We start from the raw sequence: 26,316 nt of genomic DNA on the forward strand, positions 1-26,316 counted from the left end.
AAAAAAATATGGGACACCCCATCCCATATTTTTCTATGGAAATAAGTCTCTAACTGATCTCTAATGAAAAATCTCCTGAAAATGTCACACATATAAAAAGAAAAAAATTTATTGGCATGGAGAGGTTGATCTGGATGAGAACAGATTCTTGTGATAAAAAATATTTGAAATTCAATTTTAAAATCTTTCTTTTATCCAAACCAAATTAGATTTGGATGTGAGATAGAGAAGGTAAAGAACTCTTTGGTGTGAAAAAATCTCACATAAAATAATTTTGTGTGTGGAGATATATGGCTTGCAATCTGGGTTGGCGCAGGGAGAAGAGTCCTATTCCAATAAGGACTCCTAATTTTCTTATTTGAATCCAAACCAAATCACATTTGGTTTAGTCCAAATAAAATATATGAAATCAAATCTAATTAGGTTCATAAATTTTTAATCAAATCTTAATCAAATTAAGAATTAATGAAATCAAAGTTCTGATCAAATCAGAGATAATTCTCCCTGAGCGATTAGGTCATCTCATAACCTAATCGGGTCAAACCTAATTGAATCTAATTCAATTAAATTTTATTTAATCCTCTTTACTCAATCAAATTGAGCTAATCAGTAATCTAATTATTAATTAATTCTTCATTAATTTACTAATACTTGATGAATTAATTTATTATAACTTTTGCATAAGGTTAACCATCAATCGAATTGATGATTAAGTCCTTGAATGACTCTCAATTATTGATCAGCCATATGATCAGTCAGAAACTTCTTTTGAGTGAGACGTCATAGTTCGAATCAAAATTGATAGCACAGGAACACCTTTCTAAACCAATCAATGTAACTATCTAGCAATGGTGACCTGACGTCCGAATAGGTCGAATGAAGATGAAGCAACATTCAAGAACCTATTGGTGTATGGTTATCGTATAATTTAGATTTAACTGTCAATCCTAAATAAGTCATCCATATTATATTTTAATATTTTTTAAATCCATCATTTAGATTATCCGGGCCCAAGTTTTGCTAAATTAAAATACACTGATACATATCTCCTACTAATTTGGAGGGGTCAATCCTATCTTGACACACGCATTGACTTGACAAGTACTTGACTGCTCTCAAAAATCTTCCATCACTGAATTAGAAACTCAGTTAGTCCGACATTAAAGTACAGTGAGTTACTTGCAAGTCATCGTGGTGATCTCAGGTCAGAGGGACACTCATACCCATACCCTTCGCGAGCTACCCTTGACAGCAGAGTGCTCCATAGTTGGTCACATTCAGTGATGATGTACTCCTACATCTCACCTGCATGCCATAACAGTATCTTCATATTATTTAGTTATGAGGACAACCAACGTATATGGCAGACAACGATCTACACTTGATATCATTATCATCCTAGTAATAGCATATCATTTGATCGCGATCCAATTTAAGGACTACGCGATAAATCCTCCTTTATCGATCAAAATAGTCCTAAGGACTTCATCATAACATAAGAGTTCACTAAAATATGTATCTTTATAATAAAAAATATCAAATAACTTTTATTATTTATCAATTCATATACAATTATAGTTTGCACAATCATCACATGATTGGCTTTAGGATACATTTCCCAATAATTCTCACTTGAACCAAAGCCAATCAATATAGTATCATAATCCATCTTCGATTTATCATTTAAAACTCCTAGATACTGAGATTTTAGTAAATAGATTGGTCAAGTTCTCCTTTCCATCGATCTTCTAAAGTTCAACATCACCTTAACAGATTTTTCAAATAAGATGGTAGCGATGCAAAATGCCTGGTAAGCTAATGAGACTTCGACTCCATGGTATGAGCTATGGCTCCAATACTGTATAATACAGCAGGACCATCATCGAAAGATGTCACTCCTAGCTTGTCAGTAAACCTATACAATCACATAGCTTTCTTGCAAGCATCAAATGCTGCAATGCATTCTACCTCGTAATTTGAATTTGGCTATATTGTTCTGCTTGAAACTTTTCCAGCAGATTGCTCTATTATTTAGGATAAAAATATATTCTGACACATTCTTACTATTATTATATTCAACTAAAAATTAAAATCAAATTTCATAAATTTTAAGTCAAATTCTCTATAACCAAGTCACTGGTCCTTAGTATTTCTCAAATATTTAAGGGTGACCTTCCAATGATTCTCACCCAAATCTTGCAAGTATCCACTCACTACCTTAGTGAGTATACCATATCCAGTCTCATATATGATGTATATGATAGAACAAATTCTACTCATAAATACTCTATGTATGTTGGATTGAAAAAATTCAAGCAGCCTCTTAGATCTATCTTTATAGATCTTCATCCTTAGGATGAGAGATACTTTTCCCAAGTCCTTTATGGAGAATAATGATAATAGCAAAACTTTTATTCTCTGTAATGTAAGGAATGTTATTTTCGATTAGGAGAATTTTATTCACATACAAAGTAAGAAATACACTCACAGAACTATTAACCTATTTATATTTGCAGGGTTTTTCTTTGTTCTCAATGATACCATACGTTTGATCACTTATCAAAATGCATATTCCAACTTCGAAATATTTAGTATTGCCACAGGAGAAAATATCTCATTATGGTCAATACCATAATGTTGACAATATCCTTAGGCAACCAGATGAGCTTTGTAGATCTCCATCTTCTCGTCTGTACTACTCTGATCCTATTGAAGATCCACTTATACTCTATGGGCTTTACCCTTCGAGTGAATCAATGAATGTCCATACACCGTTGATCTTTATAGACTTCATTTCAGACTCTATGGCTCCAAGCCATTAATCGGAGTCAGACTTCTACATGGCATCCATGTAGGTGATCAGATCCTTGTTGTTCTCATCGAGTTCAACAAGTTCACATCTCGAACCTAGATACCAAAGTATCTATCTGACAGATGTGGTACTCTACCGGATCTCCTTAATGGTGCCTCTACAATAGATTTTGAGTTTGATCTAATCAAATCCAATCTATGGATTCACTAGATTGTGTCGGTTCTTTTACCTATCAAACTTCATAAGTTTCATATTAAAGGCATCAGTACCTTCATCAAGGTACTCCTTTTCTGAAAGGAATATCAAACAACTTTTGTTCTTTAGCAAGGTAGAAGTTATATCCCCTAGGTTCTTTGGGGTTATCCTACAAAATAATATATATAGGATCAGAACCCAAGCTAATCGATCTGTAAATACTCGACATAAACTAAACACTCTCAAACTCTAAAGTAAGAAAGTATCGGCTTACGCCTAGTCCATATCTCATATGGAGTCTTTGCGATTTATTAGTTCGAAATCCAGTTCAGAATATGACAAATAGTCTTAAGAATATAATCCTAAGAGGAGACTGATAGACTTGTAAACTCTATCATGGATTGAACTATGTCTAACAAAGTCGATTTCAATAAGAGAGAATCTTTATTCTCTTCTAGATATATCAAAAAACTCATCAGAAGGGCATTCTCCTCTTTGATCTGATCGAAGAGTTTTAATGCTCTTCCCAATTTATTTTTCTACCTTATTATGAAATTATTTAAATATTTTAAATAATCTAAATTTATGGCAAACATGTCCATAGATCCAATGCATCAGTATATATCAGATTCAGAACATCATTGGCTCGTTCATCTTTTCCAACAAAAAATGACTTGGTCATCTTACTAAAGAGATAGGATTGATAGATTGACAATGATTTATAATTATTGACTTCGAGAATTATCTCTTGTCGATCCTATTCTTATTCAATGATCGAGCCTAAATCACCAAAGATAGATATCTATGATATTATCTATTTTAGAGAGTTTGTTTAATTGTGTACAATACACACAGACTGTGACTATTCATAAAAGCCATTTCTTTAGTTATCCACATAATTTTGATATCATTCATAATGAAATCATAAATCATTAAATAATAGTGACAATCACTAAAATAATATTATTAGAATTGAAAATAAGCTCAACAATTTGTAAAATCAGGATTGAAATATGACTTCCAACTCCAACATTCAGAAATCTCTTGCTATTTTTAAATTTTCTACTAATCTAAAGTCGTTGCAACAATTTGCATGCACTTTCGATATTCAATATCCAGATAGTAGTATCACAGATAGAAAAATCATAGAGTGTTATCATATAAGTACCTTGTTTAGCAATCCTTTGCTGATTTTTCTTTCTTAGCTTGTTCGGATCAAGAAACTCTGCCAGATCAAGTTAACCTTAGACTCTTTTGTCAGTTCGGACTCATTAGCCCAACCATGACTCTTTTGCATCTTTTTTTTTCTTTCTTAAAAAATTATTACCACAATGAAGACATATCTTTAGAGGTGCAAAAAAACTCCTTCAATATTTGAAAAATTTTTTCTCACTGAGCATCAATGAATTTACAACTAAATTCATGTTCTTTGTTACTCTCAAAAATCCCGCACAGTGATATGATCATTAGGCCACTTCTGATAAGTGCCTTTGATCACATCATGTGTTTTGGATATAAAAACTTCAAGTGCTAGATCCATAATCATATATAAGATCCAGTCGTGCTCTAAAACTATTTGCAACTTCTGATACCATCTATTGAAGTTGGGTCCTATAAGTAAGTCACTGTCAAATACTGAATGGAGCAACAGACATCTAGCCATAACTGAAAGAAAAACACAAGACTTCTATGTTTATGAATTGATTAAGTCTAAAGATTTAGACTTTAGTCTAAAGGTTCTCTCACTATTTTATTCGAATTGGTAGCCTCTACCTCCAATCTGAGGAATTACTCTAATTTCTTAGTGGGTACTAGAATCCACATAGACTGCACACGAGTCTAACTTTGGCCAGCTCACCTATGTACATTTATGGGTAGGTTCTTAACCAATTATTTCACCAAATAATTTTTAGTAATTGATTTAGCCCCGGATAACTTTTTAGCTGACTTTAGTATTCTCTGCAAGCTCTAGTTAGGTCCAACCATTAACATGATCATACTTACGAATCCAACTATCAAATAATCAGGCCCAACTTTGGCCTGCTAATCTGACCACTTGATAGAGAGACTCGACTAAGTCATCATATTATTGAATGATAATTCTAATAGTAGATGAACATCAGGCCTTTGGGCCTCCAATGATCATCATACTAATGGACCCATTATCACCCAACTTAATGGGAGGTTATGATCTAGTTATCCCCATAACTAGCTTATTTTAAAGACCTAATAATTTAGAAGATTTTAATCAATTTAAAGAGGAGATGAGAAGAGATCAACCAGTAAACCATAATCCTTCCACTGACTTCATCAAGTCATTGAATTAGATTAAGATCAAGCTAGTTGAACTGACATCTAGATCAGTCACACTGATCAACCTTAATGGTATGGATCAACTCGAATCACTTAACGATCTAATCAAGACATAATCTACCAAATTGGTCAGGTAAGTGAGATTGATGGGAGGGTCTGCTAAGCTTGCCTTAGATACCATCGAAATGGCCAAATAAGTCGCTCTCAATTAAAAACCACCGATTGAAATGTCGAACTTACTTTAGACACCAATTGGTTAATTAGTTTTGATTTGACTAACCTAATGACTCAGGTTCAACCATTGATCCATAATTAAGGTCCACTTGGTCTAATCAAAGAAATAAACTTGACCATCTACAACTATTGTATTGGTTCTAGAGAAATTCTGATTTAATCTAATTCAATATTGGATTAGATTTAATCAATTTTTTTAGTTAGTCTATTAACTCTTTGATTCTAACCTTAGGTCTAACCCAATTAAGAAGACGTAATTTGAGCTAACCCATGCCTTCATATTTTATGGAAATGATATTAGATCTTTTAATTCATAATTCTAGATCTAATCGATTCTACACTTAATTCTCAATTAAGTTCGACATCAACATAGATTTAGGTTATGGTTTGAAATAATTTCAATTTTTATTTTATAAATAATTTATAATAAATTTTATGCAAAAATTTTTTATTCTAAAATTAGGTCGACTCAATCATCATTGAGTCGGCTACATAAGGGGACTAGGTCAACTCAGTTCAAAACTAGATCGGCTCAGTAATTGTGTGAGCACTTCTCAAAGAGTTTCAGATTTAAAAATTTTTATATAATACTAAAATAAAATCGATCATAATACTTTTAGATCATATATAAAATTTTTATGATTTAAAATTTTATTTTATCATAATTAAAATAATTTTAATCATATAGATTAGATACCTTATTTTTCATATAACTTTGTATCACATACAACAAATCTAGAGTTTCAAGATCTAGGATTTTGCAGAAAAGTAAGTTCTTTTTTTCACATTCTTCTTCATGGGATCTAATCATATGACACCCCTACATGTTACAAAAGCACCCCATTGAATGGAAAGAAAGGGCTTTTAAATCTTTTTTGCTCCTATGATCGGATGGCCTGGTGATCAACCCAATCCAAGTACTTACTAATCGGACCATCTAATCTAATTATATATCATATATGTATGAATTTAGATTTAATCTAAATTATATCAGATCTGATTATAATTTTAGATCACATCTAAATCAGATTATAAATATCATATGCATGACATAAAATTAGATTTTATCAACGATCAGCACAAACTAGGATAGCTTTTTCACTGTAAGGGATAAACCCTATAGCAGAACAATCTTATATCAGTTTGTACAATCAATCATTAATTAAATTTAGATCAAAATATCATATATCAAATCTAAATAAAATTAAATTTTAGATTTAATATATACATAACTAATGTCATAACGAACCTAGGCACTAATACCACTATTGGAATGCGTAGGCGATTTTATGCATATATTTTGAAACTTTTTTAAAAAAATTATAATGAAAGATAATTAGATTAATCAAATTAATCTAATATGTATATGATCTAATCATCAAATTAATTTACTCTAGGATCTATGATATATTATGTTGCATATAAAATCTGAAATAATCTGAAGATAAAATCAGCATGCATGCATGTGAGCAGTAGATCACATGTTCTTCTAATCTGAGTTCAGAACTTCATACCTAATCATGGGTCGATGATCTCTATTACTGAGATACATGGTAGAGAGGATCCTTGTAGGCTGCTCATAGCCACACACGCATCCGACCTCTACGAAAAATCTACTCGAAGCTCCGATCTGATCGATCTTCTTGGGAGTGCTATCTCGCACGAAGACCTTATTCTTGATTGATCTAGATCTTTTCTTCAAATCTCTAGAATTTTTTTAAAAGTTGAAGATGGACTTCTATAGGAGATAAAGAGGTAGAATAAAAATAAATAAAATATTTTTTTTCTAATTTATTCTCTCTTCCCAAACCCTTAGAACTAAAAATCTGAAATTCACATTTTTGTGCACACTCCAAGAGAGAGGACCCTCCTCTCTATTTTTCATACTATGAACCATGCCCAAACTTCCACCACATGAAGAGCTCTCTTCTAGTATCTTACACATATAAAAGAAATCACAAAATCTCCTTTTATAGGCATGTAAGAAGGTGGGGTGAAGAGTCCTATTGATCCTGGACTCTTACAGGATTCTGCCTCCCTTTACAATTCAACATTTCAAAATATATCAAAAAGAATATAGGATGCCCCATCCCATATTTTTTTATAGTAAACCAATTCTCCAACTAATCTTTCACAAAATATCTCCTTAAAATGTCACACATATAAGGAGAAAAAAATTTATTGGCATGGAGAGGTTGATCTGGATGAGAATAGATTCTCATGATAAGGAATATTTGAAATCTAATTTTAGAATCTTCATTTTATCAAAACTAAATCAAATTTGGATGTAAGATAGAAAAGGAAAAAGAATCTTTGGTGTGAAAAAATCTCACACAAAATAATTTTGTGTGTGGATATATATGGCGTGCAAATTGGATTGGCATAGGGAGAAGAGTCCTATTCCAATAAGGACTCCTAATTTCTTTATTTGAATACAAACCAAATCACATCTAGTTTAGCCCAAATAAAATATATAAAATTCAATCTAATTAGGTTCATAAATTTTAAATTAAATTTTAATCAAATTAAAAATTGATGGAACCAAAGTTCTGATCAAATCAGAGATAATTTTTTCTTAGCGATTAGGTCATCTCATAACCTAATCGGGTCAAACCTAATTGAATCTAATTCAATTAAATTTTATTTAATCCTATTTACTCAATCAAATTGAGTTAATCAGAAATCTAATTACTAATTAATCTTTTATTAATTTACTAATACTTAATGAATTAATTTATTACAACTTTTGCATAAGGTTAACCATCAATCGAATTGATGATTAAGCCCTTGAACGATTCTCAATCGTTGATCAGCCACATGATCAGTCAGAAACTTCTTTTGAGTGTGACCCCATAGTTTCAAACCTAAGTTGGTAGCATAAGAACACCTTCCTAAACCAATCGATGTAACCATCTAGCAATAGTGATCCAACGTCCGGATAAGTCGAATGAAGGCGAAGCAACATTCAAGAACCTATTGGTATATGGTTACCATATAATTCATCCCTTTGATCCTAATGCTCGAGGATGATCAAAAATTTAACTGTCAATCATAAATAAGTCATCGACATTATATTTCAATCTTTTTCAAATCCATCATATGGATTATCCAGGCCCAGATTTTATTAAATTGAAATATACTGATACATATCTCCTACTAATTCGGAGGGGTCAATCCCATCTTAACTCAGCACCGACTTAACAAGCACTTAACTGCACCCAAAAATTTTTTGTCACTGAATTAGAAACTCAGTTAGTCTGACACCAAATTATAGTGAGTTGCTTGCAAGTCACCATGCTGATCTCAGGTCAGATTGACACTCATATCCATACCCTTCGCGAGCTATCCTTGACAATAGAGTGCTCTGCAGTTGATCACGTTCAGTGATGATGTACTCCTACATCTCATCTGCATGCCATACTAATATCTCCATATCATTTGGTTAGGAGGATAACCAATGTATATGGCAGACAACGACCTACACTTGATATCGCTATCATCTTAGTAATAGTGTATCATTTGGTCACGAACCAATTTGAGGACTACGCGATAAATCCTCCTTTATCGATCAAAGTAGTCCTAAGGACTTCATCACAGCATAGGAGTTTGCTAGAAGATGTATTCTTGTGATAAAAAATATTAAATATTTTTTATTATTTATCAATTCATATATAATTATAGTTAGCACAATCATCACACGATTGACTTTAGGACACATTTCTCAACATGTAGGTCTAGAACTTCCTCAAGTTCAACTGTCCTCCCACTTCTCTCTTCTTGGATGAACTCTTTCTCCAAGAAAATAGCATGCCTATCAATAAACACCTTTTGTTGAGTAGAGTGATAAAAGTAGTATCCTATACTATTCTTGGAATAACCTACAAATCTATATTTCTTTGATCTAACACTAAGCTTATGTCCATCAATATTTTTTCACATAAGTAAGGCAATCTTAAATATTAAGATGTTTAAGACTAAGCCTCTTCCCTTTTTATATCTCAAATGGGGTGCTAGAGATAGATTTTGATGGTACTTTGTTCAAAACATATACCGCAATTTCGAGAGCAAATCTCCAAAAAGAGATCGAAAGATCCATGAAGCACATCATGAATCGTACCATATCTAATAAGATGTGATTCCTCCTTTCCATAATATTATTTAATTATGGAATATAAGGAGGTGTCCACTAAGAGAGAATATCATTTTATTTTAAATGATCGAGGAACTCACTAGTTAAGTATTCTCCTCCTCGATCAAATCAAAGAGTTTTAATACTTTTGCCAGTTTGTCTCTCAACCATTCTTTGATACTCTTTAAACTTGTCAAAGGCTTCAAATTTGAATTTCATTGAATACACATATCCAAACCTTGACTTATCATCAGTAAATGTGATGAAGTAGGAGTATCCTCCTCTGGTCAGAGTTGATATTGGACCATAAACATCAGTATGTACTAGATCCAAAATATCACTCGCTCTTTCTCCATGTCCAGTAAATAGAGTCTTGGTCATTTTACCCATGAGATAAGATTCACAAGTTCCATATGATTTGAAATCATAAGGATCAAAGATTCACTTGCAAGATTCACTCGCTCTCTCTCATCCTCACACCACTCCAAGGGGTTGGCACCCTTTGGACTTGCCAAAAGGGAGGCTTGTGCCTCCTCTCTTCTTTCCATCAATTCCACGCTACAAAAAAAAGTAACAAGGGAGAAAATAAGAGATTAGTTAGCCAACTCATTGACCTAATCTAATCCTTTTGGACTCATAAATAGGTGCCCCACTAAATCTAAATCAAAATGGATTTAGATTAGGTTCAAGGCAATGAACTTGATCCAATCCTTATCTAACGAGGAATTAAAATTCAGAGAAGAATTAGGTTTAACTATGTGCTAGCATGATTCTCATAAATCTAATAGGATTTTAGTAAATTCTAATCCAATTAGAACTTCACAAGTCTAATTGGTTAATTCAAGATTAAATCTCTTAATGTGTGATCTCATAGGTTCCATTCTATCCGATAATGAGATATATTGTGATCTCCATCACAATATTATCGAAACTCTTTTCGATGGGTTGGAACAATTCTATCTCAATCCTTCGAAGGTTATTGATCATCAAGACGATGCTCAATAAGTCTCATAATCCATCAGTGACACCTAGCAGTATGCAGTGACAACCTAGTAGAATGAAAGTGTGAACCTCTAGGTATAGTTATCGTATGATCCAGTCCTTCTATCGTAAGTCCTAATTTGATGGAGGTTATGAAGAACTCGTCAGACTCCATCATCAGTCATATGCTAGATTGGCTCAACTCGAGTTTATTTATAAATTTTATGAAAAATTTTTTCAGTATTCACACTTGCTTTGACCAAAGACTTTCTGAACTCGATCTCATGAATCGTATAGGACTTCTCTTTTTCTATCAAGATCGATAGATTTCATCTAGGTGCATCCTACTTGTAACAGCAAATATGAACCTACTATAGCCTACATATACAGTAAGGATCCAAATGGCTAGGGACCAAGAAAATATGCAGTCAAACTCAGTACCCTCGCTGCGAATAGTCGATAATACCATAGGTCAAAGGACCACTCACACCATTATAGTATCGAGTCAATCACTGATGAGTGAGTAGACATCCAAATAGTTTCTCATGTTGGTCATACTCAGTACAAATTATTCTTTAACAACCATCCACATCCTCACCCTAGTGTCCCTATACTGCAGACCCAAGACTCATCTGCCCACAAGAGAGGTGAACTGTGCATCGATCTCGAATGGATTGATCACTGTCCTCTGTGACGATCCTTTGATCGGAAGTATTTAAAAACTAACCATTAATTAATATATATCTCAAATTCTCAATAACTTGAGAATATATAAAAATCATCTTTGTTAATTTTTAGGCTAAATCATGGACACATAAATATGATTGAAATAAAAATTTTTTTATTAATAATAAAAATATTACAAGTATAAAATTAAGCTCTAAAATTATAAAATATGTCTAAGAGAGATGAATGCCATGTCTAAGGGACAAAAGATCCCTCTTGAAGTTTTTCATGCTGAATCTCTTCACACCTCCTCATGTATATTCGCTGTGAAAGTCCTATCATTTTCTTAGATCTATCCCTATAGATCTTTATACCAAGAATGTGGGAAGCTTCTTCTAAGTCTTTCATGATAAATTTTTTTGACAACCATAATTTGACCGATGTCAGCATAGAAATGTCATTCCCAATTAGGAAGACGTCATTCACATATAATACAAGGAATGTGACAATGCTCCCACTGATCTTTTTGTATATACATGGCTCCTCCTCATTTTTAATAAAATCAAATATTTTGATCACATCATTAAATGAATGTTTAAACTCCGAGATGCTTGCTTGAGTTCATATATGGATCTTTGCATCTTACAGACCTTGTGATCACTATCACTAGATGTCAAATCCAAAGGCTGCTCCATATAGATATCTTCCTCAAGATATCCATTTAGGAAGATAATTTTTACATCTATCTATCCAATTTCATAATCATAAATAGCTGCTATCGCAAGTAGAGTATGGATGGATTTCAGCATGGCCATGGATGAAAAAGTTTTATGATAGTCAATGCCTTCGTGTTGACTATAACCTTTCACAATCAGCTTTGCCTTATAGATCTCTATCTTACCATCTAATCTAATTTTTCTTTTATAAATCTATTTATACCCAATAGGTACAAAATCTTCAGGTGGATCTACTAAGGATCAAATCTGGTTGGAATGCATAGAGTCAGTTTCTGACTCATCGCTTCCATCCATTTTTTGGAGTCAATATCTAATATTGCCTCATTGTAGGTCTTGGGATCATTCCTAATCTCCCTATCTCTCATAAGGAATGCTTTCTCTAAATTCTCTGTAAGAATACCTAAGTATCTTTCAGGAGGACGGGAGATCCTACTTGATCTATGAGGTGAAGGAGGTATCACATCTACTGGCTCACTATTTAGTTTAGGTTCTTGGACTCAATGCTCTTCAGAGATTTTTTTTTCAAGCTCAATCTTCCTCCCACTACCTCCATCTTGAATAAATTCTTTTTTTAAGAAGACGGTATGATGTTTCACAATCACATTGTGATTCTCAGGAAGATAGAAGTAGCATCCCATAGTTTTCTTAGGATACCCAATGAAGCAAGCCCTAAAAGATCTAGCTTCTAATTTATCTGCCTGCTGTCGCTTGACATGGGCTAGACATCCTCAAATCTTGAGGTACCCAAGAGTTGGCTTCTTACCATACCATAACTCATATGGTGTAGTAGGAATGAATTTAGAGAAAATTCGATTCAAAAGATGAATCACAGAAGATAATGCATGTCTCTAGAGAAAGATAGGAAGGTTTGTGAAGCTCATCATAGATCGGACCATATCTAATAGGATCTGATTTCTCCCTTCAGATATCTCATTGAGCTGAGGTCTTTCTGGAGTTGTCCACTATGAGACTATGCCATTATCCTTGAGATGGGTCCAAAATTTTTCACTAAGGTATTTTCTTTCTCAATCTGATCGAAGAACCTTTATGGATTTTTTGGTTTATTTTTCTATTTCATATCTGAACTCTATGAACTTTTCAAAGGCTTCCAACTTATGATGTATCAAATACATAAACCCATATCATGAATAATCATCTATAAAAGTTATGAAGTAGACATAGCCATCCCTGACTTGTACATCGAATGGACCACACACATCAGTATGTACCAAGGCTAATATCTCATTGGCCCTTTCTCCTTATCCCACAAAGGATAGCTTAGTTATTTTTTCTTGAAGATAGGACTCACAAATCGTATAAGACTCAGAAGTCAATGATCCGAGAAAGCCATCTTTCTCTAATTTATTGAGTCTGTCCTTTCCAATATAGCCTAGCCTAAGGTGCCATAGATATTTTTGGCTAATCCTATCTCTAAGTCTCTTAGACCCTGTGGCATTTACAGTTTGCTCATTAATATTGATACTCATATTTATATGCAAATGATAAAGACCATCAATCAAGAAAGTATATGTAACAACTTTATTTTCAAAATAAATTGAACATGTCTTTATTAAAATAAAAATTATAATTATTCTATGCCAGCATAGATATGAAAATTAAATTTCTATGGCTACAGGTACATAATAGCAGTCTTTCAAAATTAAACTAATCCCTAATGGTAATCGTAGAGGGTAGATCCTGATGGCTACAGCAGCAATCCTTACTCTATTACCGACTCAGAGAGTGATCTCACCTTTCCTCAGTTCTCTAACTTCTTCAAGATCTTGCATAGAAGTGCACAAATGAGTACTTGAATCAGAATCTAAAATCCAACTAGAAGAAGAGAAAATCGTTAGATTAGGTTTCATAACGAGTATATCAGATGTACCTTCAGAAAGCACATCCTTATTCCTGCTCTTGATAGTCGTCAGGTAGGTCAGATAATTTCTTCTCTAGTAGCCTTCGACATTACAATAGAAACACTTTTCCTTATCGTCAGTCTTCTTTGGAACCTGCTTTTTGGGCTTGGCCTCATTCTTTTGCTTCTTCGTAAGCTTCTTCTTCTTCTTAAAAGAAGACTTTCTCTTAGAAAAAGCCTGCTCCATAGTCAAAACTGTATCCCTTAAATTTTTCAAGATGCCCTCAGCTGTTACCAGTATATTCAGTAATTCAAACAAAGTGCTATCAATCTTATTCATATAGTAGTTCATGATGAACTATCTATACAAATCAAGAAAAGATTGGAGGATCAAATCTACCTGTAATTCCTTATCCATATTTATGCTAAGCTTCTAAAGCTCCTCGATGTCAATGATCATTGTCAAACAATGATCATTGATGGACTGTCCATCATGTATTTTTACTCTGAATAGTCTTCGAGAGATCTCAAAGCGAGCTATGCGACTCTGCTCACCGTACTACTCTTGTAGGTGAGTTAGCATCTCCTTGACAGTCCTCATGTCTTCATACTGTCGCTGAAGATCATTGGATATGGATGCTATAATATAACACTTTACCTTGTTATCCTCATCCATCCATTTATCAAGTGTGGCTCGTTGATCAGAGGATGGACGAGCTGGTAACACAGGTGTATCTTGGTCAAGGATATGGGTAAGTTTTTCAAAACTAAGAATAATTCTCAAATTTTAGAATCAGTCTTTGTAGTTTATACTGATCAATCTATTTATATCAAGGATACGAGCTAAAGGGTTGGAACTCGATATAGTTATCTATAGAGAAAACAGTTTTTAGTTAAATATTGTACTTATAAAAATATTTATTTTAAGAATTTTTAAAAACAAACAAAGGCTTCCACTATTTTCTTGAATCTTCCATACTCGGATAGAGAAATAAAAATCTATATATGATCGGTTTCAAGTGAGTACTGCAGTCTCATTAATATATACGCACCTCACCTAACAGTTATTAGTGAGCATAGATCGATGAGTGGACAACACTTTGTCCATTGCTTTACTAAGCAAGATGTAGTAGGCTTAGTCTCTAAGTTTTGTGGCCTCACCTAATAGTTATTGGCATATTTTTTAGTTAAGTCAATGATCATTATCAATGATCATTATCAATGATCATTGACAATGATCATTGACATCGAAGAGCTTCAAAAACTCAGCATGAATATGGATACGAAATTACAGATGAATTTGATCTTTCAGTCTCTTTCTGATTCGTATGGACAGTTCATCATGAACTACTATATGAATAAGATTGATAGCACTTTATTCGAATTACTGAATATACTGGTAACAACTGAAGGCACCTTAAAATGTTTAAGAGGTATAGTTTTGATTATGGAGCGGGCTTCCTCTAAGAGAAAATCTTTTTTAAGAAAAAGAAGAAGCCTATGAAGAAGCAAAAGAATGAGGCCAAGCCCAAGAAGTAGGTTCCAAAGAAGGCTGACAACAAGAAAAAATATTTTCATTGCAATATCGAAGGCCACTAGAGAAGGAACTGTTCGGCCTACCTGACGACTGTCGAAAGCAAAAAGAAGGATATGCCTTCTAAAGGTATGTTTGATATGCTCGTTATTGAAACTAATCTAATGATTTCTTCTTCTTCTAGTTGGGTTCTAAATTTTGGTTCAAGTGCTCATTTGTGCACTTTTATGCAAAATCTTGAAGAAGTTAGAGGATTGAGGGAAGACAAGATCACTTTTTGGGTCGACAATGGAGCTAGAGTTACTACTGTAGCCATCGAGATGTACCCTCTATGATTACCATTAAGGATTAGTGTGATTTTGAAAGACTGCTATTATATATCTATAGTCAGTAGAAATTTAATTTTCATATCTATGCTGGCACAGGATAATTATAATTTTTATTTTAATAAAGATAATGTTTAATTTGTTTTGAAAATAAAGTTGTTACATGTGCTTTCTTGATTGATAGTCTTTATCATTTACATATGGATGTGATTGTCAATATTAACGAGCAAACTATGAATGCCATATGATTTAAGAGACTTAGAGATAGGATTAGCCAAATGTACCTATGTTAGTCTAGGCCATATTAGAGAGGACAGACTCAACAAATTGAAGAAAGATGGTCTTCTCGGACCATTGACTTTCGAGTCTTATTTGGTTTGTGAACCTGTCTTTAAGAAAAAATGATTAAGCTACCCTTTGTGGGATAAAAGAAAAGGGTCAATGAGATATTAGCCCTGGTATACACTAACGTGTGTGATGTTAAAAAATCGGGTAGGATGCATGCATAGATTTCAAAAATCTTTTGAATAGTAGTGGAAAGAAGTTGGATTAAATTCTTTAACCCTACATGCATTAGATCATATCTAACCCTATTCGAGCCCAGAAATAAAGACATACATATAATCTAAAAATAAAATAAAGGATGACATCGAATCTCGATACCTTTGCATGAGTTGAAATTTACCGCTACCAATGATCTTAGATCCGAAGGTCCTTGAGCCGCACACATATCCAGCCTCTATAGGTATCCATGGGATCAATCTTGAATCTTTCTTCTTATGGTAGATCCTTCTTCTTCAAGTAAGATTTTGACTTCTTTGAATCTTGATCAACTGTTGATCTTGACTACAACTTCAACACTTGAACTGTAGCCTTTCTCTCCTTGCTCTTTGCTATAGAAGAAAATCTTCTCAACTCAGATGTGTGGAAGATGGACATCCAACCCTTGGGCCTGGGAAAGAGAAGAGGAAGAGAGGGTGAGGCATGGAGATGTGGGGGGAAGAGTTTAAAATTCTCAAAATTCAGTCTCATGGAACCCTAGGAGACCATCTCCTTAAATAGGTCTTTTTTGATTCCAAATCATTATCCAATCAGGCTAAAAAGGTTAGATCTTATCTCATAAGTTCTCTTACATTTTAATCTAAGATTTTTTTTAAAAAAATCAGACCTAATTGGAAAGGCTATCTCCTCTTTTGGCAAGTAGATGGGGCACCCCAGTCAGCTAAGGCAGACTAAGTGGACGCCCCTCATAAAAGAGGACAGGTAGTTGGGGTGCCAACACTTGGTGCCCCCTTAGAATTTTCATGCAAAAGAGAAGGGGCGTGGCCCCTCTTTCTTTTTCCTTCCATGCTAATGCAAGAGAAGGGGTGGGCCCCTCTCTCTTACTCACGCCAATCAAAGGTTGGCTCCCCTTGGACTTTTCAAAAGAGAGGCATGGCGCCATCTCTTCTTTCCTATAATTCAACACATAATATTAGAAAATAAATAAGAAGATAATAAGGAGATAATTTAGTCAACTCATTGACTTAATCCAATCCTCTTGGGCTCACAATTAGGCGCCCAACTAAATTCAAATAGATTTAGATTAGGTTCAAGGCTATGAATTTGATTCAATCGAAGTCTAGAGAAGAATTAGGTTTAACCATGTGCTAGTATGGTTCTCTTAAACTCAATAAGATTTCAAAAATCCTAATCCAATTAGAACTTTACAAGTCCAATTAATAAATTCAAGATTAAATCTCTTAATATATGACTCCATAGATTCTATTCTATCTAGTAGCGATATATACTATGATCTCCATCATAATATTATCGAAACTCTTTTTGATGGGTTGGAATAATTCTAACTCTACCCTTCAAGGGTCATCGATCATCAAGATAATACTCGATGAGTCCCACAATCCACCAGTGACACCTAGCAGTATGTAGTGGCAACCTAGTAGAATAAAAGTATGAATCTTTAGGTGCAGTTATCGTATGATTCAATCTTTCTATCGTGAGTTCTGACTTGATGGAGGTTATGGAGAACTCGTCAGACCTCATCTTCAGTCATAAGTTAGATTGATTCAACTCAAGTTCATTTGTGAATCTCATGAAAACTCTTTTCTAGTATTCACACATGCTTTGATCAAAGACTTCCTAAACTCAGTCTTGCAAATTGCATAGGACTTCTCTTTTTCTATCAAGATTTATAGATTTCATCTAGATGCATCCTACTCCAAGCAGCGAACCTAAACCTACTGTAGCCAACATATACAGCAAGGACCTATATGGCTAGGGACCAAAAGAATATGCAGTCAAACTCAGTAGCCTCACTGGAATAGTCGATAACACCACAGATCAAAAGATCATTCACACCACTGCAGCATCGAGAAGATCACTGATGAGTGAGTAGATATCCAAGTAATTTTTCGTATTAGTCACACTTAGTGCAAGTCGTTCTCTAACAACCATCTGCACTCTCACTCCAGTGTCTCTACACCATAGATCTGAGACTCATCTATCTGAAAGGAAGGTGATCCGTTCACCGATCTCAAATGGATTGATCACTGTTCCTGTGACGATCCTTCGATCAGGAGCATTTAGAAACTAACCACTAATTAATGCATGTCTCAAATTCTCAACACCTTGAGAATATACAAAAATCATCTTTGTTAATTTTTAGGATAAATCATGGACACATAAACATGATTGGAATAAAAATGATCCTTTATTAATAATAAAAAATTTATAAGTATAAAATTTTATCCTGAAATTATAAAATATGTCAGCCAACAATTGGCTTCTAAGGCACATATCTAATAGACTCTCATTTGACCTAAAGTCAATTGGCCATATACCTAAGATCTATCTTCTCAAGGTGAGCTTCAGGCTCTGGCTGGCTAAGAAGCTGGGTCAGCAGGTCCGCCATGTTCTGCACGGCGTCAACTCTCTACACCTTGATGAATTTCTTCTCGAGGTATTCGTGTATGATGTAGAATCATTGCTCTATATGCTTAGACTTCTGGTGAGATCTGAGCTCCTTAGCGACGGTTAAGGTACCGTTGTTGTCATAATGCAGTGCAATGGCATCGATGTCATTACACTCAACTCTGCAATGAACTTCTTGAACCAGAATGCTTCCTTAGCAGCTTCAAAGGTGGCGATGTACTCGACTTCCATGGTTGAATCTACAATGATCGGTTGTTTGGAACTCTTCCAACTAACCAATTATCTATTGCACAAGAAAATACATCCTGATGTAGATTTTCTATCATCGACATCAGACATGAATTTCGAATCGATGTATCCTTCCACTTTTAGCTCCGATGCTTCGTCAAAGATCAAGAACAAATCTTTTGTCCTTCTTAAGTACTTAAGAATATTTTTCACAGTAATCCAATGTTCTTTATCTGGATTCGCCTGATATCCGCTCGTGACACTCACAGCAAGGGCTATATCAGGTCATGTACACAACATGGCATATATGAGGCTCCCTATTGCCAAGATATAAGAGATCTTTCTCATGCACTGGATCTCCTCAGATGTATCAAGATACATCTTTTTGGAGAGATGAATGCCATGCCCAAAGAGTAAGAGATCCCTCTTGGAGTTTTCCATGCTGAATCTCTTCAGTACCTCCTCAATGTACATACGCTGTGAGAGTCCTATTATTCTATTAGATCTATCCCAATAGACCTTTATATCAAAAATATAGGAAGCTTCTCCTAGGTCTTTCATGGTGAACTCTTTTGACAACCATACTTTGACCAATGTCAACATGAAAATAATATTTTCAATCAGGAGGATGTCATCCATGTACAATACGAACAATGTGACAGCACTCTCATTGACTTTTTTGTACACACATGGCTCCTCTTCATTTTTGATGAAATCAAATATTTTGATCACATCATTAAAATGAGTATTCCAACTCTGAGATGCTTGTTTGAGTCCATATATGGACTTTTGTAGCTTACAGATCTTGTGATCACTATCACTGGACGTGAAACCCATAGATTGCTCCATATAGATATCTTCCTCAAGATATCCATTCAGGAAGATAGTTTTCACATCCATCTGTCAGATTTCATAATCATACAAAGCTACAACCGCAAGTAGAGTTTGGATGGATTTCAGTATGGCCACAAGCGAAAAGATTTCTTTAAAGTCAATGCCTTCACATTGACTATAACCTTTCGCTACCAACTGTGCCTTATAGGTCTCTACCTGTCCATCCGACCTAATTTTTCTCTTATAGATCTATTTACACGCAAGTTCTTATTTTGGCATACTTGAGTTTGGCTCTCCAATAGGTACAATACCTTCAGATGGATCTACTAAAGTCCAAAATAAATTGAAATGCATGGAGTCAATTTCTGACTTCATCGCTTCCATCCATTTCTCAGAGTCTACATTTGACATCACCTCATCGTAGATCTTGGAATCATTCCTAATATCCCTATCTCCTATAAGGAATATTTCTTCTAAGTCCTCTGTAAGAATACCTAAGTATCTTTCAGGAGGATGGTGAAGGAAAAAATTGACTTTTTCCTTTGTAGGATCTTCCAGATTTCATCAAATCTGAGGCAGAATAATTTAAAAATTTTATCCTATGCTATTTCAGATCTAATATCTATTAGATCTAATTTTATTATCTAATATTTAAAATTTAAAATTAAATCTAAAAGTATGAGAAGTATAGACATACCTCAAGGGTAATCTGATTACCCTATAGATGTCTCAGCACAGCTTGAAGTTCTGATGTAGCCACGCAAGCACCTGGCCTCTATCGGTATCCACTCAGATAGGACCTGGAATGTCTTCTCATAAATCTATGCTCCAAAAATTAGATCTCTATCTGATTTGGAAGTACTTCAGAACTCCTTCTGAAGTTGGAGCAGCAGCCTGTCGAAGATGTCCTGCAGCCTTCCTGTTCCAGGTGTCACCACGTCTTGGACCTTTGCCAGATGGATGTCCAACTCCTTGGATGTGAAGAGGGGAGAGAGGAGAGCAGGGAGGATGTAGAGAAGAGGAGAGTATTCTCATTTTGGTTGGGTATTGAGCAAAAACTTACAAATCCTAGGTGCAGACAGAGATTTTATAGACCCTATATGCTGTGCAGTGCTACATCATTCGACCAATCAGAAAATTTTAATTAATTCTGAAAAATTTTGATTGGTGGAGTGATGTCATCTGATCCTATCAAATAAAAATCCCACCTTATCTCCAAAAGTTGGAACCAACATTGGATAAGCACAAGCAAGGTGGCGCCAAAGAGTCCATGTTAATCAGGACTCTTTCATCCTTATCCATTTGGGATGCCCACTTTAATCCAATTGGGCTCACGCCATAATCTAATTATGGCATCCAATTCAATATGGTTTTGGCATATGGACACTCCACAAAAATCCTCCAATGAGCTCTCTTCAGTTTAAGACCCATATGTCAACATTTGACAGATGTCCTAAAATAAAATTGGTTGGTGACAGGAATTAGCAGGTGCTTGTCTTAAATTTATCTCATGAATTAAGATAAGCTTTTTTTGAGATAGACAAGCTTCATTTAGACTGAGAGAAACCTTTCCAAGGTTCTCTGGATGAGTCAAATCATATTTGGCTCAGTAGAGATAGAAAAGATTACACGAGGAGAAAGTTAGACTCAATCGAGTGCTAGCACGATTTCCTTGAACCTAATTGGATTTAATCCAAATCAATTAGGTTAGCCCAATTGATGACATCCAGACCCTAACCCTTATTTGTGTGACCTAGTTAGGTTCAATTTCGTATGGTAATGAGACATGTCATGATCTCATCATCGACATCATCGAACTCCTTTCGATGGACCAGAACTCTTCTGATTCAGACAATTAGAATGATCGATCATCAATATCATTCTAATTGCTCCCAAAATCTACCAGTGACATCTAGCAGTATGTGGTGGCAACACATCAGAACAGAAGATGAACCTCTCGGTGCAGCTACCTGTGTGATTGAGTTCCTCTATCATGAGTCCCGACTGAATTAGGGTTAAGGTGAACTCGTCAAACCCAACATCAGTCATATGAATCAATCGATCGATCCGAGTCCGATGTGAAATCCCAATGGAAAACTTCTTTTCCATTATTTCACTCTGCCATGGCCATGGGCTTAAGGACTTGATCTTTCGATCATCATAGGACTACTCCTCTCATCTACCGAGGTTGATAGATCCCATCTTGGTGCGATCTAGTTCCTACAATGAATATGCTACAACCAACATACACCTCAGGATTCTGAATGGCTAAGAGATCGAGTTATGATGTAGTCAAACTACAACACACTCAAGGTGAACTGTCGATGCACCTCAGGTCAAAGAACTAGACACACAACTGCAGCATCGAGCTAGTCATCGACGAGAAGGTAGACTTCCTTATGACTGCTCGATATGGTCATGCTCAGTACTCTCGTTCTCAATGAATACCTGTACTCTCGCTCCAGTATCTCCACACCGTAGACTCAAGTCACATCTACCCTAAAGAAGCGATCATACACCAACCTTTCGGATCGATCACCATCCTCGTGATGATCCTATGGTCAGGAGCTATTTATGAGTTAGTTATGTAAATTCATGCCTTAAATTTTCAACTCTTAAAAATATGAATTGACATTCCTACTAACTCAAAGGATGTATCACAGACATAATGTACTCAATGTGATAGAAGAATAACTCATTTATTGATTTATAGTCAAAATTATAAATTTGCCCTTAGATTTGTACAGGAATGTGTCGGCCAATCTGGAATCTAGGGCACACATCTAACAAACTCCCACTTGACCTAATGCCAATTGCTTACATATCTAAGTCCCATCTTCTCAAGGTGGGCTTCGATCTTTTGCTGGCCTAATGGCTTTGTCAGTGGGTCTGCCACATTATCTGTGGAGTCGACTCTCTTGACCTCGACATAACCCTCTTCGAGGTAATCACGGATCAAATAGAATCGCCACTCGATGTGCTTAGAATTTTGGTGAGACCTTAGCTCCTTAGCTAGGGCTATGGCGTCATTATTGTCGCAGTAAACTTCATCCGATGACATCACTCCAAGCTCTACGATAAACTTCTTGTACCAGAATGCCTCCTTCGCAGCTTCCGATGCAGCAATATACTCTGCCTCCATAGTGAAATCAGCAATCACCATCTGCTTGAAACTCTTCCAGCTAACTGTACCATCATTGCAAATGAACAAACTCCCAGATGTCGACTTTCGATCATCTATATCAAACATAAAGTCTGAGTCTGTATATCCCTGAATCTGGAGTTCTCCATTCCCAAAGACTAGAAACATATCCTTAGTCCTTCTCAAGTACTTAAGGATACATTTCATAGAAGTCCAGTACTCTTCGCCTAGATTCGACTGATAGCTGCTTGTGACACTCACAGCATGGGCTATATCAGGTCGTGTACATAGCATGGCATACATGAGACTCCTTATTGTCGAAGCATAAGGGATCTTGCTCATGCGTTCAATCTCCTCATGTGTACTAGGGCACATCTTCTTGGAGAGATGAATGCCATGTCTAAAAGGTAATAAATCTCTTTTGAAGTTTTCCATGCTAAACCTTTTTAGCACCTCCTCTATGTACATCTTCTGTGAAAGTCCGAGCATCCTATTTGGTCTATCTCTATAGACCTTAATACCCAGTATAAAGAATGCCTCTCCTAGATCTTTCATAGAGAACTCCTTAGACAACTATACTTTGACTGAGGTCAACATGGGAATGTCATTTCCAATTAGGAGGATGTCATCTACGTACAATATGAGGAAGACAACTGTGCTCCCACTAACCTTTTTGAACACACATAGTTCCTCCTCATTCTTGATGAAACCAAACAATTTGATCACATCATTGAAACGAGTATTCCAGCTCCGAGATGCTTACTTAAGTCCATAAATGGATCTTTACAGCTTGTAGATCCTGTGATCATCATCACTGGATGTGAAATCAAACGGCTGTTCTATATAGATATCTTCCTCAAGATGTCCATTTAAGAACGTCATTTTTACGTCCATCTATCATATTTTATAATCAAAATAGACTGCAACAGCAAGCAATGTGCGGATGGATTTTAGCATGGCTACAGGCAAGAAGGTATCCTGATAGCCAATGCCTTCGCACTAACTATAACCTTTCGCTACGAGCCTAGCCTTGAATGTCTCTATATTTTCATCTGCACCTATCTTTCTCTTGAAGATCCATTTACACCCAATAGGTACAATACCTTCAGATGGATCTACCAAGGTCCAGACTTGGTTTGAGTGCATCGAGCAATTTCTGATCTCATTGCCTCTAACCATTTCTCGGAGTCGATATCTGATATCATCTCGTCATAGGTCTTGGGATCATCACCATGAATCTCATTTTCTGTGAAGAATATTTCCTCTACATCCTCTTGTATGGTACCTAAGTACCTTTTAGGAGGACGAAAAACCCAAGTCGATCTACGAGATGGAAGAGGTTGTGTTAAGACTGGTTCTGATTGATTAGGTTCCTCAGGTTTTTTAGCTCATTGCTCTTGGGAGACATTCTCCTTAAGCTTAATTATTTTTTCGATGCCACCATCTTGAATAAACTATTTTTCAAAAAAAATAGCATTTCGACTCACAATCACATTATGGTCTTCCGGAATATAGAAATAGTATCCTAATGACTCTTTAGGATATCCTATGAATCGAGCTCTAAAAAATCTGAACTCTAACTTGTCCGCCTGTGGTCTCTTGACATGAACCAGACAACCCCAAATTCTGAGATGATTCAAACTTGGCTTCTTACCATGTCATATCTCATACGATGTGGTAGAAACAATTTTAGAGGAAACCCTATTCAATACATAAATTGCTATCATGAGACAATATCCCTAAAGAAATTCAGGGAGGTCCGTGAAGCTCATCATGGAATGGACCATATCTAATAGGGTCCGATTTCTCCATTCTGAAACCCCATTGAGTTGAGGCATTCCAGGTAGAGTCCATTGAGAGACTATGCCATTATCCTTAAGATAGTCTAGAAACTCCCGACTAAGGTATTCACCTCCTCGATCTGATCGAAGAACCTTAATAGACTTTTCTATTTATTTTTCTACTTCATGTCTGAATTCTTTGAACCTTTCAAAGGCTTCAGACTTGTGTTTCATTAGAAACACATACCCGTACCTAGATATATCATCGATAAAGATAATGAAGTAGACGTAGTTGCCTCTAGCCGACACATCAAATGGGACGCACACATCCGTATGTACTAGGGTAAGTAGGTCTATGGCCCTTTCCCCATGTCCCACAAAAGGAAGCTTGGTCATTTTGCCTTGAAGATATGATTCACAAACTGGATATGACTCTAAAGTCAACGCACTCAACAGCTCGAATTTTTCCAATTTGTTAACCCTGTCTTCCGTTATATGATCTAGCCTTAGGTGCCACAGATACCTATCATTTAGACTATCTCTAGGCCTTTTAATTCCTATGGCATTTATATTTTGCTCGATATTAAATACAGATACATCAATATGTAACTGATAGAGACCGTTAATGATAAAACCATTTGCAACTTTATTATTTTCATAAAAAATATTACAATGGTCCTTATGAAAGCTAATCACATAGCTTTCTTGTGCTAAACATGAAACAAAAATCAAATTCCTGCTTGCTGCAGGCACATAATAACAGTCTCTTAAAACTAAATCTAATCCTAATGGTAATCGCAGAGGGTAGGTTCTCACGGCCATGGCAGCAACTCTTGCTCCATTTTCGATGCATAGGATCATCTCCCTATCCCTCAGCCTCCTGCTCTCCTCAAGACCCTACATAGAAGTGCACAAATGAGTACTAAAACCAGAGTCAAGCACCCAACTGGATGCAAAAAAAATCGTAAGGTTAGATTCTATAACGAGCATACCTCCAGAAGGACCATCCTTCTTGTTCTTCAGGGTGGCCAGGTACTGAGGACAGTTTCGCTTCTAATGGCCTTCTGATTGGCAGTGGAAATATTTTTCCTTATCAGCAGCCTTCTTCTTCGGTTCTGTCTTTTTCTTCTTGCCATCCACCTTCTGCTTCTTCGCAGACTTCTTTTTCTTTCCAAAAGACTTTCTCTTGGAAGAAGTCTGCTCCACAGTAAGAACTGAGCCTTTTGAACCCTTCATAGAAAGCTCAGTCGTAACCAGCATGTTCATTAACTCGACCAAGGTACACTGCATCTTATACATATGGAAGTTCATGATGAACTGACCAAATGCATCGGACAAGGACTGAAGGATCACATCAATCTGAAAATTCTTGTCTAAGATGATATCGAGCTTCTCAAGCTCCTCAAGATCCTTGATCATTGTCAAACAATGATCTTGGACAGACTGTCCATCACTCATCTTGGCCTTAAAAAGTCTTTGACAGACTTGATACTTGGCCACATGACTCTGTTCACCAAACAACTCTTGCAGGTGAGCCAACATTTAGCGGGTAGTCAAAATGTTCTCATGCTGGCGCTGCAAGTCATCAGACATTGCACCCAATATGTAGTACCTT

Source organism: Elaeis guineensis, chromosome 5 (assembly GCF_000442705.2).
Source record: "Elaeis guineensis isolate ETL-2024a chromosome 5, EG11, whole genome shotgun sequence".
In the NCBI taxonomy this organism is placed as follows: domain Eukaryota; kingdom Viridiplantae; phylum Streptophyta; class Magnoliopsida; order Arecales; family Arecaceae; genus Elaeis; species Elaeis guineensis.